The sequence below is a fragment of the Drosophila mauritiana genome, unplaced genomic scaffold (genome assembly GCF_004382145.1).
Source record: "Drosophila mauritiana strain mau12 unplaced genomic scaffold, ASM438214v1 U_289, whole genome shotgun sequence".
NCBI classification, from domain to species: domain Eukaryota; kingdom Metazoa; phylum Arthropoda; class Insecta; order Diptera; family Drosophilidae; genus Drosophila; species Drosophila mauritiana.
The window spans coordinates 41,290-49,185 of NW_022881426.1; the positions used below are offsets into that span (position 1 = coordinate 41,290).

General features: G+C 37.0%; 2 non-coding genes and 1 pseudogene across 2 annotated transcripts; all 3 read left to right on the forward strand.

Annotated features, from left to right (window-relative positions):
• Positions 1–276: 276 nt before the first annotated feature.
• On the forward strand, positions 277–2,270 carry LOC117149678. The gene has a single exon (XR_004460450.1). It is a non-coding gene; the product is annotated as a small subunit ribosomal RNA (ribosomal RNA).
• Positions 2,271–2,957: 687 nt separating this feature from the next.
• Positions 2,958–3,110, forward strand: LOC117149683 (annotated as a pseudogene).
• Positions 3,111–3,530: 420 nt separating this feature from the next.
• Positions 3,531–7,481, forward strand: LOC117149680. The gene has a single exon (XR_004460452.1). It is a non-coding gene; the product is annotated as a large subunit ribosomal RNA (ribosomal RNA).
• The last annotated feature ends 415 nt before the right edge of the window (positions 7,482–7,896 follow it).

Sequence of the window (7,896 nt, forward strand, 5' to 3'; positions counted from 1 at the left end):
TATTACAATAATTAGATGAAATTCTTGTTATATTGGTAAAACAAGTATAAATTAAAAATGAAAATATGGATAACGAATGCTATATAAAAATGGCCGTAATCGAATGGATTTTTTTACTTATATATTTAAAATTTTACCCAAAGGCGAAATATGAATTTTATTCAATATAATAAAAATCATGGAATTATATAAAGTGAAAAATCTATATATCTATATATCTATTATATTGCTTATTTCGATTCAAAATATATGAATGGAATATGAAGGAAAAACATTATTCTGGTTGATCCTGCCAGTAGTTATATGCTTGTCTCAAAGATTAAGCCATGCATGTCTAAGTACACACGAATTAAAAGTGAAACCGCAAAAGGCTCATTATATCAGTTATGGTTCCTTAGATCGTTAACAGTTACTTGGATAACTGTGGTAATTCTAGAGCTAATACATGCAATTAAAACATGAACCTTATGGGACATGTGCTTTTATTAGGCTAAAACCAAGCGATCGCAAGATCGTTATATTGGTTGAACTCTAGATAACATGCAGATCGTATGGTCTTGTACCGACGACAGATCTTTCAAATGTCTGCCCTATCAACTTTTGATGGTAGTATCTAGGACTACCATGGTTGCAACGGGTAACGGGGAATCAGGGTTCGATTCCGGAGAGGGAGCCTGAGAAACGGCTACCACATCTAAGGAAGGCAGCAGGCGCGTAAATTACCCACTCCCAGCTCGGGAGGTAGTGACGAAAAATAACAATACAGGACTCATATCCGAGGCCCTGTAATTGGAATGAGTACACTTTAAATCCTTTAACAAGGACCAATTGGAGGGCAAGTCTGGTGCCAGCAGCCGCGGTAATTCCAGCTCCAATAGCGTATATTAAAGTTGTTGCGGTTAAAACGTTCGTAGTTGAACTTGTGCTTCATACGGGTAGTACAACTTACAATTGTGGTTAGTACTATACCTTTATGTATGTAAGCGTATTACCGGTGGAGTTCTTATATGTGATTAAATACTTGTATTTTTTCATATGTTCCTCCTATTTAAAAACCTGCACTAGTGCTCTTAAACGAGTGTTATTGTGGGCCGGTACTATTACTTTGAACAAATTAGAGTGCTTAAAGCAGGCTTCAAATGCCTGAATATTCTGTGCATGGGATAATGAAATAAGACCTCTGTTCTGCTTTCATTGGTTTTCAGATCAAGAGGTAATGATTAATAGAAGCAGTTTGGGGGCATTAGTATTACGACGCGAGAGGTGAAATTCTTGGACCGTCGTAAGACTAACTTAAGCGAAAGCATTTGCCAAAGATGTTTTTCATTAATCAAGAACGAAAGTTAGAGGTTCGAAGGCGATCAGATACCGCCCTAGTTCTAACCATAAACGATGCCAGCTAGCAATTGGGTGTAGCTACTTTTATGGCTCTCTCAGTCGCTTCCCGGGAAACCAAAGCTTTTGGGCTCCGGGGGAAGTATGGTTGCAAAGCTGAAACTTAAAGGAATTGACGGAAGGGCACCACCAGGAGTGGAGCCTGCGGCTTAATTTGACTCAACACGGGAAAACTTACCAGGTCCGAACATAAGTGTGTAAGACAGATTGATAGCTCTTTCTCGAATCTATGGGTGGTGGTGCATGGCCGTTCTTAGTTCGTGGAGTGATTTGTCTGGTTAATTCCGATAACGAACGAGACTCAAATATATTAAATAGATATCTTCAGGATTATGGTGCTGAAGCTTATGTAGCCTTCATTCATGGTGGCAGTAAAATGTTTATTGTGTTTGAATGTGTTTATGTAAGTGGAGCCGTACCTGTTGGTTTGTCCCATTATAAGGACACTAGCTTCTTAAATGGACAAATTGCGTCTAGCAATAATGAGATTGAGCAATAACAGGTCTGTGATGCCCTTAGATGTCCTGGGCTGCACGCGCGCTACAATGAAAGTATCAACGTGTATTTCCTAGACCGAGAGGTCCGGGTAAACCGCTGAACCACTTTCATGCTTGGATTGTGAACTGAAACTGTTCACATGAACTTGGAATTCCCAGTAAGTGTGAGTCATTAACTCGCATTGATTACGTCCCTGCCCTTTGTACACACCGCCCGTCGCTACTACCGATTGAATTATTTAGTGAGGTCTCCGGACGTGATCACTGTGACGCCTTGCGTGTTACGGTTGTTTCGCAAAAGTTGACCGAACTTGATTATTTAGAGGAAGTAAAAGTCGTAACAAGGTTTCCGTAGGTGAACCTGCGGAAGGATCATTATTGTATAATATCCTTATCGTTAATAAACATTTGTTATAATACAAATAAATACAATTTACCAAAATAAAAATATTACAAAATGATTCCACGGAATCAAAAGTTAAAGTCAAAATAAAATGAAGATGGCTTTTATTTTATATGTGGGGCTTGGCAACCTCATAAAAAGACTTTAACATTATTAATGTTGTTGTGCGTATTTGTGGCAGTACCTACTACAACAATGGCGTTTCCTATAAAAACAAATTCTCGAAAATGGAAATCGAAGAAACTGAACAAAATTTGAAAGTAGAAGTCGAATTAAAATTAAAATAATTTTGAATGTGGTATTCAAAATAAGTGTGTGTGTATATGGACCATAATATACACGCGTTGCGAATATGTATTGTTCATCTATGTTATGAGCATACGTTGGCTAATGCAACAACCTAAAATATACAATGTTTGTACCTGTCATCCATCAGGTTAATGTTTTATATAAATTTTGCAGTATGTGTCACCCAAAATAGCAAACCATAACCAGATTTTTATGATACATAATGCTTATATGAAACTAAGACATATCGCAACATTTATTTTTAGGTATAAAAAATAAATTTATTGAAGGAATTGATATATGCCAGTAAAATGGTGTATTTTTAATTTCTTTCAATAAAAACAATATTGATATTATATAAAAATGAATTATAAAACTCTAAGCGGTGGATCACTCGGCTCATGGGTCGATGAAGAACGCAGCAAACTGTGCGTCATCGTGTGAACTGCAGGACACATGAACATCGACATTTTGAACGCATATCGCAGTCCATGCTGTTATGTACTTTAATTAATTTTATAGTGCTGCTTGGACTACATATGGTGAGGGTTGTAAGACTATGCTAATTAAGTTGTTTATAAATTTTTTATAAGCATATGGTATATTATTGGATTAAATAATGATTTTATTCATAATATTAAAAAAGAAATGAAAAACATTATCTCACATTTGAATGTGAAAAACGAAGAGAAATATTTTCTTTTTCAATCAAATAATACTGAGAAATGTCTAGCATAAAAAATTGAAATATTTTTCATCTAGAATTGTCTCTTATAAATGATTCGGAAAAAGAAAAATCTTGGTTTTGTTATTATTCTTCGTTGGTTCGTTAAATGGATAAAAAATAACTTTGCTTACAAGAACTATTGGAACTATTTATAACGAATTTAATTGATTGTTTTATCATTTATATATAAAGAATTTATGGCAAAAAATAGTTATATATACAACCTCAACTCATATGGGACTACCCCCTGAATTTAAGCATATTAATTAGGGGAGGAAAAGAAACTAACAAGGATTTTCTTAGTAGCGGGCGAGCGAAAAGAAAACAGTTCAGCACTAAGTCACTTTGTCTATATGGCAAATGTGAGATGCAGTGTATGGAGCGTCAATATTCTAGTATGAGAAATTAATGATTTAAGTTCCTTCTTAAATGAGGCCATTTACCCATAGAGGGTGCCAGGCCCGTATAACGTTAATGATTACTAGATGATGTTTCCAAAGAGTCGTGTTGCTTGATAGTGCAGCACTAAGTGGGTGGTAAACTCCATCTAAAACTAAATATAACCATGAGACCGATAGTAAACAAGTACCGTGAGGGAAAGTTGAAAAGAACTCTGAATAGAGAGTTAAACAGTACGTGAAACTGCTTAGAGGTTAAGCCCCGATGAACCTGAATATCCGTTATGGAAAATTCATCATTAAAATTGTAATATTTAAATAATATTATTAAGAATAATGTGCATTTTTTCCATATAAGGACATTGTAATCTATTAGCATATCCCAAATTTATCATAAAAATATAACTTATAGTTTATTCCAATTAAATTGCTTGCATTTTAACACAGAATAAATGTTATTAATTTGATAAAGTGCTGATAGATTTATATTATTACAGAGCGTTAATTTTTCGGAATTATATAATGGCATAATTATCATTGATTTTTGTGTTTATTATATGCTCTTGTATGATTAACAATGCGAAAGATTCAGGATACCTTCGGGACCCGTCTTGAAACACGGACCAAGGAGTCTAACATATGTGCAAGTTATTGGGATGTAAACCTAATAGCGTAATTAACTGACTAATAATGGGATTAGTTTTTAGCTATTTATAGCTAATTAACACAATCCGGGGCGTTCTATATAGTTATGTATAATGTATATTTATATTATTTATGCCTCTAACTGGAACGTACCTTGAGCATATATGCTGTGACCCGAAAGATGGTGAACTATACTTGATCAGGTTGAAGTCAGGGGAAACCCTGATGGAAGACCGAAACAGTTCTGACGTGCAAATCGATTGTCAGAATTGAGTATAGGGGCGAAAGACCAATCGAACCATCTAGTAGCTGGTTCCTTCCGAAGTTTCCCTCAGGATAGCTGGTGCATTTTAATATTATATAAAATAATCTTATCTGGTAAAGCGAATGATTAGAGGCCTTAGGGTCGAAACGATCTTAACCTATTCTCAAACTTTAAATGGGGTAAGAACTTAACTTTCTTGATATGAAGTTCAAGGTTATGTATAATGTGCCCAGTGGGCCACTTTTGTAAGCAGAACTGGACCTGTGGGATGAACCAAACGTAATGTTACGGTGCCCAAATTAACACTCATGCAGATACCTGAAAGGCGTTGGTTGCTTAAAACAGCAGGACGGTGATCATGGAAGTCGAAATCCGCTAAGGAGTGTGTAACAACTCACCTGCCGAAGCAACTAGCCTTAAAATGGATGGCGCTTAAGTTGTATACCTATACATTACCGCTAAAGTAGATGATTTATATTACTTGTGATATAAATTTTGAAACTTTAGTGAGTAGGAAGGTACAATGGTATGCGTAGAAGTGTTTGGCGTAAGCCTGCATGGAGCTGCCATTGGTACAGATCTTGGTGGTAGTAGCAAATAATCGAATGAGACCTTGGAGGACTGAAGTGGAGAAGGGTTTCGTGTGAACAGTGGTTGATCACGAGTTAGTCGGTCCTAAGTTCAAGGCGAAAGCCGAAAATTTTCAAGTAAAACAAAATGGCCTAACTATATAAACAAAGCGAATATAATACACTTGAATAATTTTGAACGAAAGGGAATACGGTTCCAATTCCGTAACCTGTTGAGTATCCGTTTGTTATTAAATATGGGCCTCGTGCTCATCCTGGCAACAGGAACGACCATAAAGAAGCCGTCGAGATATCGGAAGAGTTTTCTTTTCTGTTTTATAGCCGTACTACCATGGAAGTCTTTCGCAGAGAGATATGGTAGATGGGCTAGAAGAGCATGACATATACTGTTGTGTCGATATTTTCTCCTCGGACCTTGAAAATTTATGGTGGGGACACGCAAACTTCTCAACAGGCCGTACCAATATCCGCAGCTGGTCTCCAAGGTGAAGAGTCTCTAGTCGATAGAATAATGTAGGTAAGGGAAGTCGGCAAATTAGATCCGTAACTTCGGGATAAGGATTGGCTCTGAAGATTGAGATAGTCGGGCTTGATTGGGAAACAATAACATGGTTTATGTGCTCGTTCTGGGTAAATAGAGTTTCTAGCATTTATGTTAGTTACTTGTTCCCCGGATAGTTTAGTTACGTAGCCAATTGTGGAACTTTCTTGCTAAAATTTTTAAGAATACTATTTGGGTTAAACCAATTAGTTCTTATCAATTATAACGATTATCAATTAACAATCAATTCAGAACTGGCACGGACTTGGGGAATCCGACTGTCTAATTAAAACAAAGCATTGTGATGGCCCTAGCGGGTGTTGACACAATGTGATTTCTGCCCAGTGCTCTGAATGTCAAAGTGAAGAAATTCAAGTAAGCGCGGGTCAACGGCGGGAGTAACTATGACTCTCTTAAGGTAGCCAAATGCCTCGTCATCTAATTAGTGACGCGCATGAATGGATTAACGAGATTCCTACTGTCCCTATCTACTATCTAGCGAAACCACAGCCAAGGGAACGGGCTTGGAATAATTAGCGGGAAAGAAGACCCTTTTGAGCTTGACTCTAATCTGGCAGTGTAAGGAGACATAAGAGGTGTAGAATAAGGGAGATATTAGACCTCGGTTTGGTATCGTCAATGAAATACCACTACTCTTATTGTTTCCTTACTTACTTGATTAAATGGAACGTGTATCATTTCCTAGCCATTATACGGATATATTTATTATATCTTATGGTATTGGGTTTTGATGCAAGCTTCTTGATCAAAGTATCACGAGTTTGTTATATAATCGCAAACAAATTCTTTAATAAAACGATGCATTTATGTATTTTTGATTTGAAAATTTGGTATAACTCCAATTACTCAGGTATGATCCAATTCAAGGACATTGCCAGGTAGGGAGTTTGACTGGGGCGGTACATCTCTCAAATAATAACGGAGGTGTCCCAAGGCCAGCTCAGTGCGGACAGAAACCACACATAGAGCAAAAGGGCAAATGCTGACTTGATCTCGGTGTTCAGTACACACAGGGACAGCAAAAGCTCGGCCTATCGATCCTTTTGGTTTAAAGAGTTTTTAACAAGGTGTCAGAAAAGTTACCATAGGGATAACTGGCTTGTGGCGGCCAAGCGTTCATAGCGACGTCGCTTTTTGATCCTTCGATGTCGGCTCTTCCTATCATTGTGAAGCAAAATTCACCAAGCGTTGGATTGTTCACCCATGCAAGGGAACGTGAGCTGGGTTTAGACCGTCGTGAGACAGGTTAGTTTTACCCTACTAATGACAAAACGTTGTTGCGACAGCATTCCTGCGTAGTACGAGAGGAACCGCAGGTACGGACCAATGGCACAATACTTGTTCGAGCGAACAGTGGTATGACGCTACGTCCGTTGGATTATGCCTGAACGCCTCTAAGGTCGTATCCGTGCTGGACTGCAATGATAAATAAGGGGCAATTTGCATTGTATGGCTTCTAAACCATTTAAAGTTTATAATTTATTTTATAAACGACAATGGATGTGATGCCAATGTAATTTGTAACATAGTAAATTAGGAGGATCTTCGATCACCTGATGCCGCGCTAGTTACATATAAAAGCATTATTTAATACAATGACAAAGCCTAGAATCAATTGTAAACGACTTTTGTAACAGGCAAGGTGTTGTAAGTGGTTGAGCAGCTGCCATACTGCGATCCACTGAAGCTTATCCTTTGCTTGATGATTCGATAAATAAATGATTTTTCCTGTAGCCAAACAAACACCTCGTCATCAATTTAGTGACGCATATGATATTGTCCCTATCATATAATTTTTGATATAAAGACTTTAAAGAATATATCAGTTGCCAAATACCTCGTCATCAATTTAGTGACGCATATGATATTGTCCTATCGTATAATTTTTGATATAAGACTTTTAAAGAATTCTATCACGTTGCCAAATACCTCGTCATCAATTTAGTGACGCATATGATATTGTCCCTATCATATAATTAATATAAAGACTTTAATGAATTGTGTCAAGTTGCCAAACACCTCGTCATCAATTTAGTGACGCATATGATATTGTCCCTATCATATAATTTTTGATAAAAACTTTAAGAATTGTATCAAGTTGCCAAATACCTCGTCATCAATTTAGT